The sequence below is a fragment of the Canis aureus genome, chromosome 18 (assembly GCF_053574225.1).
Source record: "Canis aureus isolate CA01 chromosome 18, VMU_Caureus_v.1.0, whole genome shotgun sequence".
Taxonomy (NCBI): Eukaryota; Metazoa; Chordata; class Mammalia; order Carnivora; family Canidae; genus Canis; species Canis aureus.
In genome coordinates, this window is record NC_135628.1 from 28,168,934 (window position 1) to 28,180,991 (window position 12,058).

Below are 12,058 nucleotides of genomic sequence, written 5' to 3' on the forward strand. Positions count from 1 at the left end.
ATATGTTATATTTATATTATTATTCTAATACCAAATGCCCAGTCAGAACATTTCCAAATATATATCAACTAGTCTTAATTATCATTTTACAGAGCCCTGTTCATTCTTTCTCCAGTGTCTTTCTTAACTGCTTCTTTGATAGTTATTTCTTCTTCTGTTTAGCATTAATCAATTCATGCAATTTTGTTTTAGAAATAGTTTTTACTTTTAAATGAACATGGAAACAAAAAAGCTCCCATTTCAAAATAAAAATCTCAGATCACATAGATATGTATATTAACCACATTTATTTAAGTAACGGACATACCCTGTTGATAGTTGTAACTTAATTTCTTCGACAAGCATTTTTTAAAATATTTTTTAAAGTGTTAATTCAGAGTTCAAAGGATAATCTAGCAGCCATAGTGTTTAATTCTTCACTTTAGATACTGTTATTTATAGCACAGGTAAGTAAGAAGAATTTTCTATTTTCAAAACCAGAAATCTTTGGTTGCTCTTAGCTAATTTACAAACAAGAATCTATTCTAAGACTGTTTTAAGTGAACAATTTGCAAACCCCATGGATAGAAAAATTCTAAGAAGGCACAATTTTGACCATTTACAGCTATCATAACTATGGCTGAAGACTGTTAATGCAGATCCTCTGAAAGGAGATCTCAAAGCAGTAGAGTGCAAACTAGAGGTTTTCACAAAAGATTGGTATAGGTACCATCCCACCACCAATTTGTATGCATCAACTCACCTAACAATCAAAACCTGAAAAATGCAATAAAAACTAGGACCATATTTATCTCAGTTAATATTCATAGTTACCACAGCTGTAACTCAGGGTGTAGTAGCATCACCAATGCTGCCCAGAGCCAGTTTATGTGGAAACTAAGTTGTTTATACCAAGGAAATGGTTGTCCACAACCACTGGCAAGGGGACATATGAACTACAATCGCTAGACCTGGGGAGAAACAAATGTTGCTCTGATTGTCTGATCAGCTAACGTAAGTAGTTTTCATTGTGAGCCTTCTTGAACAGAAACTGAAGAGGCCTTGGGGATGGGTAGACGACAATTCATAAGTAGCACATCATAGTCTGCTCTAACTATAGCACTGCATGTCAATCGCATCTTGAGCAATCTAAGGAATTTGCCCTTCAATGGGGGACAGATTTTACCTTCACTGCCACTTCGTTGTCATTGGTTATTTTGATAGCTGGAGAGAGTTTTTCAGGTAGAATCCATGGGCTTGGGGAAATAAATAGAAGAACTCAAGTCTTTTTCTTCCCTCAGCTCCATGAACTTGATTTAAACCCATTTCAGTCACCTCGTTATTTCCTTTTCTGAAATCCTGCTACCACCTCTCACCCCCTTCTAAGAATGTTTTGGAACTACACACATACAATTACGTATTTTCATTTACATTTTTACTCCTTATAACCTGTTGGTTATACCGGAACAAAAAGCTATTGGAGGACAGGGCATGCCTGATGCTTGTATCTTGTTTCTCTAGGCTTTTGTCTCAATAACTACATAGCTGTACAAATTCTTTAGATATACTATCTAAATAAAGTATCAGAGACTATTTAGTACTGTATGTATCTAGAACAACATTGTAGTCATTGCTATTATGTATCATCAGGTTGATATATCATTTTTCATTAATTTCTTTATTCAGCAAATATTTGTAAAGCCCTATTAAATAACAAAAAAGCTTTTAGTCAACAAGGGAAGTCAGGAAAGCCTTCAGAGAACTCATATTTTGCTGCAGAAGATCAACCCATAAACTTATGTAGAAAACATGATACATGAAAGGCAATGATGTTGCTGTTCTAGAATCCTACACGGGCCTTCTTCTATTTTCTCACCAGGACTCTCCGTGATGATCCCTTCCATTTCCAGGACTGTATTTGCTTTGTTGAGGGTAACAATTCTAGCTCCATCCTAAACATCTATTCCAAACTTGCAACCCATATGTATAACTACTACTGGCACTCTCCATTTAGCTGTCTTAGACTACTCGTTCCCCAGTACCTCTGGTCTCAATTATTGCAGCGAGAGAACGCTGAAGTGGTATCTGACTCCTCTCTCTCCCTTTTATCACCCATATCTAATTGACAGAAATCATCTTTTCCACTCTCAAATCCTTTTTGAATTCACGAAGACCTCAGCACCACCACTGATTGTTTTACTGAAGCAGTCATCTGTCACTTTCCAGGCTAAAAAATCCATCAGTGGACACCAGTCTTTAACATGGCTGGCCTGTCCCCGTCTGGTATGCTTTCAGCCTGTGTTTCTAGCCTCAACACCACCTACTCTCCCTTCAGTTAAGTCACATTGATCTTGCAGCTCCTCAACACTCCCTGCTTTCACCTACATTTCAGAGATACCTCATACATGTCATTGCTTTCTAAAACCCAATCCCACCCCATTTTTCTAGGCTGATTCTTACTTAACCTTCATATAATAAAAATGATTTGATGCAGGAGGTCTTTCCAAGTCTTACTGCATTTACCTATTAAATTCTGCAATTCCTTTCATAAATTTGTTTGTCTGCCTTCACTATTATCCTAAGTTCCATGAGAGGAGGGACCGTATTTTCAGTGTCTAGTATAGCATGAACACAGAGTAATGCCTTCATGCATACCTAGAATGAATGAAAGAATAACTTAATAATTGACAGAAGAATCATATAGGAGGAATAAATGAATAAATGACCGAAGAATCATATGGGAATAAAATTAGAAATATATGTGCACAGATGCACACATATACACATGGCATTAAAATCCTAAAGCAATTACTTTCTAGGTCCTTTTGACCTGACCACTTGAATTTCAGATAAATATTATTCAACTGCTTAAATTATTGATAACTGAGTAAGTTTCTGGCAATAGTGAATAAGTATTTGGGGGGAAAAATGATCTCAAATATTTTCTTATCTATTATGTTATTTCACATTTCCCAGATCTCAATGTACCCTGAAAACTCAGTGTACTGACAGGTGACAACCACCAAAGTAGGGTGGAAAGACTCAAATAAAATTTACCCATCCATGCTGTTTTCTCAGTGGGGATCACCAAGAACAGGTCACAGTACAGAATGATCTAAACAATAAGGCCTAATTTATAAATGATCATCCCATGTTATATTATCAGAAAATCAGGCCAGAATGGTAAACTAAGAATTTTTTCGTCTCTAATTTGAAAAATGGAGAATTAGATTAATATATGTAAATAGAAAAGAATGGAGCCTCTCAAAGTTAATTTAATCAAAATTCTTTAACTTTTTATCTAAAATAACCAATAATTGATTTTAAAAATATAGAATACCCCTTAGTGAAGGCTTTTCATTGAAATGTGTAGTGTCACTTTTGTCTTGGAAAGCACATTTTCTCTGAAAAAGTAAATTAATAAATTTGAGTAAACTAATGAATTAAGTAACATCAAACATGGGATAAGAGAAAAACAGGTAATATATCCTCAGTCTGATGACAAAACTGCCCAAATATCATTTTAGTAATACAAATATTCCTAGCTGATTTTCCACTGTTTCTACTTATGACAGCATCATCATGAAATAAAAAAGAATTAGGAAATTATCAAACACGAAAAGAATAATTTTTATAACAAGAATTATTTAAATTGATTAGTCCGGAAATATAATTCTCCCTCAAAGTGATTTTGTTCAAGTTATACATGTCTTTAGTTTCTTCGAGTACACTAATACATGGCATAAATGAAAAGAAAATAAATGCAAGAAGCAATCTGGGCTTTGATTTACTATTCTCTTATTTCCCAGGGGTCTGAGCAGGAAACAAAAATAACCACAAATGACTAAAATTTCAGTAGGCCTTGAAATATCAACATTTAAGTTAAAGAAAGCTAACTTTTTAATCAAAGCCTTACTATTTTGATTTACTTAATTCAAATTCCCTCTCTGCAAATATGCTTTTGAATTAAGCAGTCATAACAAACCATAACACAAACATGAATTGCCAACTCATTTGTAATACCCACTTAGTTCTAAACTATTGCAGTGTTTGCTAGTTCCTCACTATTTGAGAACTGAGTAAAAGCTTCATTGAGCTTCTTGCATGATGGAAACAAGATCAAGCCAATTTCTGCAACTTCCAGGTAATAGGAGCTAAGAACCTAATCCATATTATTTTGTAATCTGAGATAAAAATTTAACCTGACATAATATTACCTGCGAATGACACCTTCGGCAGATGAGAAATTTTAGTCTTAAAATAGAAAATATAAATATTAATCCCCAGAAGTTATTTATATAGCCTCATATAACAACTCATCACCTGGGACAAACAAAGTGGTTTTTACAAGGAAGGGGGGGACAAACTGTTTCCTTCATGTATTTTGTTCCTAAAACTTGTATGTTCTTCTAGGTTACATATAATTACTAAATTATTACTATTTGCAAATGGCTAACAATACTTTATTCTAATTATGAAAACCTAGTATTTATAGTAGCAGATTCCCTTCTGACTCCACATTCTAGTCCATCATCTGAAATGTAAAATAAGTTTAATAAGTAAGTTTCAGTTGAATGAATGCTGATTGGCCAAACAGCTCTCTCAGCAGATACACGTCTGTAACAACATTCTTCATGTCCCAAATACCTTTGTTTATTCAGCAAATATAATTTTCCAAAGAATGTGTTCCCACTCTTCTAACAGGAACTGTTGTTTGTGGAAGTATGTAACTGTGTTCTTTCTTGATAGGAGAAAAAGAGCTTTTATTGGTTCTTGCATTCTGCCAGGAAAATTACCTTTCACCAGTAAAAAATATTTCAATCTTTTCTGAGAGTTTCAATGCTTAATATATTCAAAACAACAGCATGAATTAAAAGGTGCAGGCAAGTACAAGGAGAGAAAGAGCAGAGATGCCAGGCATGAAGCTTCCCTTGCTTCCTCTTTGAGATTTCCTTTCTGCCCACTAATCTTCAATGCTGCAAAATGGGAAGAGGATTTCAACCAATGCACTTTTTTTTTCCTTGTCCAGGTCTGGGCTATACATTAAGTTCTCAGGAAATATTCATTACAGGGGCACCTGAGTGGCTCAGTAGTTGGTCTGCCTTCGGCTCAGGTCGTGATCCTGGGGTCCCGGAATCGAGTCCCACATCAGGCTCCCTGCAGGGAGCCTACTTCTCCCTCTGCCTATGTCTCTGCCTCTGAGAGAGGCAGAGTGTCTCTCAGGTATAAATAAATACAATCTTAAAAAAAAAAATCTTCATTACAAAATGAAAAGTCTTCAGTCCCACTAAAACCTTCTAATACACGATTGCACTGGCTTTAAAAACCTTTCTTTAAACAGCTGGACACTTCCTTCATATAAAACCTTCTGAATAGCCCCAACATAAAAAAACAGCACAACTCTTCAGGAGGAACCCATGTCTCACCCACTAGCTTCCGCTCTGCTCCTTCCCCTGGGAGTCCAGACTCCATGGAATTCAGTTGAAAGTCACTGTTGTAACTGCATTATTTCTTTATTTGCTAAATTCAAATCAGAAGCAAATTACATTACTGCTCTTTCAAAGAACATGCATTACTGTTTTATGGAATTATGGGAATTTGGAATTTTTGAATTGGAAATAATAAAGTTTCACTTTGTACATAAAATTTGGGGGGAAAAGTAAATGTTAAAAAATAAAAAATTCATCTAACGTTGCATAATTTCAAATCTAGCCAGACAAATGCATTGGCACCTGTGTTTATGTTATTGCCACATGGTGGCACCACTTTTGCTCATAAGTAGAAATACCCACTATCCTTTGTCAGGAAGCACTTTGAATATGTGAGTTTTAAAATAATTATGCAAGCTTGGAATTATGCAAAGTTTTCAGGGCTTGAGCATTCTAATAAAATGTGACTTCCCTATGCCGGTTCCAAATTTGGCTTTCTAAACTTGGTTAAGAACAAAGATACCATAATGTTAGTCAGTCTGGAGAGTTGCTTTCTTTTAATTTAAATTATGAAGCCAACACCAATACCAGTGCTCATTACGTGCCAAACACTGTTCTGAATGTTTTATAAAATAGATGTTAATTCATTTATTCTTTTGTACAATACTATATGAGGTTGGACTATCTGGTTACCTATGAGGTAGACATGATCATGATCCTTGTTCACAGATGAGGGAAATGGATGCCAGAGAGGAACTTGGGCAAAGTTACACAGCTACTAAGTGTACAACAGAAATAAAAACAGACACCACTCAGTTCTAGAGTCCATGATCTTAGCCACTCCTCTTATTCATGAGTTCTACAAAACAGGTATCCAGTTTAATTTCTATGCAGTTCAGGTTGGCGCATACCTTGATATAAACAAGACTGAAGAGTTTTTTGTTAAAACAATATTACATATTTTTTTCTTTTAGAGGTAGAGAACCACTGTAATTGCCAATACATACAATAGAGAGATTTGTAGTAGAACACATTCCGGCATATTTTGACACATTTGTGTATTTTCAGGTGAGTTCAAAGCATCTTTCTTAACACCTGTGTTTCGATGCTTTTTTTAAGAAACATGTCTGTATTTAGGAAGTGCAAATTTGGTATTTCATTCTTTTCTTTTAGCTATAGAAAACTCTGTTGAGTCTAGACAATTTTTTTGAAATTCATTTTACTTTCCATTTTGAATCCACTAACTTACAGGTAAAGACTGCCTATTAACTAAGTTATCTTTAGTACTTGATTACTAAATCCCATTGGATTGTATCAGAGGTGGAGGTACTGACTCATAATTAACTGTAAATAGTGTTAATGAGATTTAAATGTGTTCATAAATTTTTAGATTACTTTTTTAATTGAAGAAAGTAAGTAGTAACAAAAAGGAAGAGGCAGCTGTTTTTTGACAGTGTGAGAAAAGATTTGACAGGATAGACTGTGGTGGTTTATTTTTTTCTGATTTCAGAGCTTTTTTGGTGTATGATTCTCTGTGCATTATGAGGGATGATCTCTAGCCATTAAGGCACAACTTTGGAGATAAGCAGAAGGGTCCACCTCAAAGAAGGCCGTGAGGTTATCAGAAAAATCGGATTAAAAAATATATATATAAATAAATATATCTGTTTCTGTACATTAATTAAAGATCTTCATAATCTAGCATAAGAAAATGTAATAATTTTTCTCTACAGTTTCTATTTAATTAGATGTCATTAAAACTTCTATTTCTGGTAGAACTCATAGTATCTGTTTATAGGAATGGCCTGTATTCAGAGAACTGTCAACATTACAGAATGCCTCTCAATATTTTAAGCACAGCTGTGAGATGATTAGTCCACAACTTGAAGTGGTATGCTTGGTACAAACAAAGTATAAGAAAGAAGTTATTTAAAGTATTAAAAAGAAACAGGATTCTATAGAGCAAGGGTCAGGAAACTATGGCCCATGGGCCAAACCCAGACAGCCCCGTTTTGTTTTGTTTTGTTTTGTTTTTTAAACCACCTATGACCCAAGAATGACTTTCACATTCTTGTATGGTTAAAAAAAGAAAAGATATGAAAATTATTTGGAATTCAAACTCCAGTGTTCACAAATAAAGTTTTATTGTAATACATTCATTCTTATTCATTTATGTACTGTCTATGCCTGCTTTTACACTAAAAAGTCAAGAGTTGAGTGCCACAGAGGAGCATGGCCTAAAATATTTACTACCTGCCCCTGACAGAAAATGTCTGTCAAATTGACTGCAGAGGCACTTTTTTATTTTCACATAGTGATGTTTCCCTGTGATAATTAAATTTTTAAGCTGCCTCTCTATTCTCTATCCTACATAATTAGGAAGCAGAATACACTGACAAGGAAAACACCACGTAAAGAAGCTCTTGGAATTTTCATTGGATTGATATATTAATTTTAGGCTTTGTTGCCTGTTTTTTGCATTTTGCAGTTAACTGGAAAACAAAAACAAAAATATAAAGAAGCATGATGGCATTTTTAAGTGAGCAATGTGTGCTGAGCACTAGTTATAATTTTTGCATGAATTTTTTTCATTTCATACAGCAGCCTATTATCCCCATTTTATAGGTGACTTAAAGGTTAAGTTAATTTCTTGTAAGGTCACATATATAACATCTTTTTTTAAGGTGAATTGCTTACTTAAATTCATGGTAAATATTAATTTAGAATGATGTTAAATGAAAGTCACTTTACCATATTCCACACTAAACAATTCAGGTAGGTTTTCCTTCTAATTTATCTCTTTCCATGAAGCAGAGATAACATACCCGCATGAAGCTAGATCTAGAACAAATATTTGCTCAATTGAAACTTCCTTTAATAAAATAAAGAACACAGACTGCACCCATCTGTGTAGCAGTTGCTATATAATTACATATATATATGTATTCAAAGACCAGTACATTTTATAGAAATCAACATTTGAATGAGTTTAAGAAAGGAATGTTTAGAAATTACAGGATATTGTCTTTATTTGACATTAAAATTTTTGTTAATAATGTGTGGGCTGATTTAGTTTATACTGAATATTTTAAAACCTTGAGGTTTTAAAGAAACATCACATGTACCTCAAAGCTACAGTAATACTACTACAAGGTTGACTATTATGCCCTAGTGATAGATCTGTAGCCAAACCACTAAAGAAATTTGGTGCCTCAAACAAAATAGCCCTAGTAGTTAGCATTGTAAGAGAAAAAAAAAAAAAGTATGGAAAAAAATAGTTACCCGAATGTTCTTCCAGATATTAATGTAATTTTAAATTAATGTAACCCAAGATCATAGGAAATACATTGCTAATCATAGAGCTTAGCAAAGCCATTCTGAATCCAATGGTTTCAATTTTATTTTCCACAGAATTCATAACATAATGTAGATCAGACTGGTAGAGGAGATTCAGCAGCTTGAGAACTCATTTGTTAAGCAAAAATTTAAGTTCTAGTTTAAAAAAATGTTTTAAATCAATGGTTTGGAATTTTTAATCCTTGAAAGAAATTGTAAGAAGTAAATATTACCTCAGTGAAACAAAAGAAGTAAGAGAACAAAAAATAGATGCAGTTTTTATTTATCCTAAGAGAAATGTACTTGTAGAGGGGTCACTTTCCCTGCCGGGTAGGGAGAGAAGGAAGGAGCTAGAACCCCACGTGATTCCTTAGGTCAGTAAGGAAATTCAACCTGCTGAGTTAGGCATGTGTCTGTTCAATCGATGTAGGCTATTCAGCTGGGTTTATTCATCTCAAGGTAAAGTTGGCAGGAGGCAGGATTCAGTCAAAGCCAAGGTTCAGAAATTTCTGGGCATGTCTGGAGCAGGTGGGACTGGCACAGCAGATGTCCATTTGCATAAAAGACTAAGGCACCTCCTAAGAAAAACTCATCTTCAGAAAAGAGGAAGCCAGGCCTGACACACTTGACCTGATAACCAAGCCTCGGGGCCTGAGGGGTTCTGATTGTGAACACACAGTGCCATCCCTTCTTGTGCATCCTCCCTTCCATGTCCCAGGGTACAAACCTCATGTCCATCTTTAATGCTATTCTGAAAATACTTTCCCCAAACTCGCTAGTCAGATCACATTGTTAAAAACATGTCTGTGTTTTACCTGATTCTCTCACTCATGGGATCCTGTCGTTTTAGAGAATAAATAAATGTATAAAGTATTCCATCATTCTTCTTTTCATCCCTGGCTCATGTGCAATATCTTGCCAAAGGCTAGAATAGAAGCAGAACATGGCAGAAAGAGGTCTGAGTCTCCAGTTCTAATCTTGGATCACTCTATTTCTGTGGGCCTTTGGTTCCTCATGTAGAAAACAAATCAAGCAAAGAGGTTGCAGTGATGATTCTCAAGCTTCTTTCTAGTGCCAAAGCTATTCTCTCCACCACTAAATTATATAGAGTATATGTTAGTCTCTATCAGAAAGTCTATCTCATGAGGGAGGCAATTACTGTTGGCCTTCACTGACCTCCTGGGTAGATCAATAACCAGCAGAGCAGTTCTGACCAGAGAAAGGAAAGGGTTCTTAGGAGAGAAAGAGACGAGCTCCTCCCAAACAGGAGAAAATGACAGAGAACGGAAAATAGAAACTCTTTAGAAAAGGTTTATCTAATTAAAAATTACCCGAGGGCAGGCTGTGCTTGAGATACAAAACCCAATTATGGTCAAAATTGTTTTATTCCTTGATTGTGGTGTTTGGCGACTTTTCCTCCAAGCTTCCCTTGTACATAGCAAAATATTACTTTCCATTTTTTGTTTCAGTGAAAACATAACTTCTTCTACAAGAGTTGTTTCTCAGTGGGGTGTAAGGAACAAAAAATACTTATATTTTGTAATTCATTACTTACAAGAATAAATATTTTCCTTACTTACAAGTGCTACTATAGAGCAATACGATACCCAACTTGAGAAAAATCAGATATATTGTTCTGATTCTATGAAATGTGATGGCTGAAATTGAAGGCACTCACATTGCTTAATAAAGTCAGAGTACTGCCAGTAATTAGGAATAAAAAAAACCAACTAAAGTTGAAAATAAAACTGAAAAAAATTACCCACCATTTAAATATCTTAGAATTTCCTTCTTTGGTTGACATGAGAAGATAACATTACTTACCAAGTCTCACTGAAGTAAAATTAAAGGCTCATCACCAGTTTATTTTTGTTATTTCAGTGCATTTAGAGATGAACTAAATCTTTTTTTTTTAGCTAAAAAATCCCCCCTCCCCCCTGCCCTCCCCCCCCGCCCCCCAAGCACCCTATACTGTCCAAAGCATTTGGTCCTGTTTAATAGCTAAAAACTCTTTTTTCCCACCTCTCTCTAGTTTGGCTCCAAGTCAATGCTGTTTTTCTCATTCCAACTGTTTTGGACATATGCTGGCCCAACTAACAATGGTAAACACAGCAAGCTGTCTCTGATATGGTGCTGATTAAGTCATCTTGTGAGCAAGCAGAGTTTGGATGTTAAGATGCTAAGAAAGAAATTACTTTCAGAAATTCTCCTCCCTTTGAAAAATATTTAGATTCTCAATTTTAAATTATATGATAAACAAACCATGGGATACTTTAAAAAATACTCATTCAATGTTGGCTTAAGCATTTGAAATACAAAGAAAACTAAGACATAATCCTTACATTCATAGATTTTACAGTTTCAAAGGATAAGGGCAACAAGAATGGGGAACAGTGGAACCCAAAGATGAGCTTAAAAATAAGATAATGTCATTTGCTATGTGTTATAGGAAAAGAAGGTATGAAATTAAAATTCAGAATATCTTGAATTGTATTTTAATATCCTATTAGTAAAATATTAGAATAAAAGTAATACCTTAACCAAAAGAATTAGGAACAAAGACCCAACAAACATCATAAGCATATGGTACAACTAACTGAAAGGAATATAAATATTGTAGTGCATGTAAGTGTTATTCAGAATGAAAATAATGATTTTTAAAAATTAGCATCTTAGATTCCGTTTTTGTACATTAGAATTGAGCGCTATTTTTCACTTAGCTTAAATTGCTATATGACAACTTCCCCACATTATGCAAATAGAATATATAAAGCCAAATTGTAAAATAAAGCCAGGAATATAAATCTTCTTTAAAAATGCATATATCATATGTTGGGGCCCCTGGGTGGCTCAACTGGTTAAGGATCCAACTCTTGGTTTCGGCTCAGGTCATGATCTCAAGGTTGTGAGATTGAGCCCTACCTCGGGTTTTATGCCGAGCAAGTAGCCTGCTTAGGATTCTCTCTCTCTACTCCTGACCACCCCCACCCTCTAATAAAAAAATAACAATAATAACAATGCATAAGTCTTTGGAAGCCTATGAGGAATAGGCAACTCAAAAAAGGACAACTTCAAACTTGAGAAAATTATGATATCTCATGCACTGATCAATAAAGCTCTCTCCAAGTTACTGCTATCCATAATTTGACAGCTACAAAAGCAAGGCAGATTAATTTATTTATGATCATGGATAATTTTTCATTTGTAGACTTACAACTTAACTCAGTTTTCTAATTTCTGAACTGTATGGGCCTGAACATAGAAAGGTGAGGACTTGTTGCTCTCAAAAGATTTATAGTTTAAGCAGCGTGAGA

The 12,058-nt window shown here is 34.7% G+C and overlaps 1 protein-coding gene across 32 annotated transcripts in view; it reads right to left on the bottom strand.

Annotated features, from left to right (window-relative positions):
- The window catches only part of HDAC9 (histone deacetylase 9), a 1,013,161-nt gene that overhangs the window by 442,617 nt on the left and 558,486 nt on the right, over positions 1 to 12,058 (bottom strand). For 2 of the 32 annotated variants that reach the window (XM_077856639.1, XM_077856637.1), the window contains one exon: positions 9,560 to 9,669. The exons of the other annotated variants lie outside the window; for them this stretch is intronic. The gene's annotated coding sequence lies outside the window, so the exon portion shown is untranslated. The remainder of the gene's footprint in view (positions 1 to 9,559; positions 9,670 to 12,058) is intronic. 32 annotated transcript variants of the gene reach the window in all.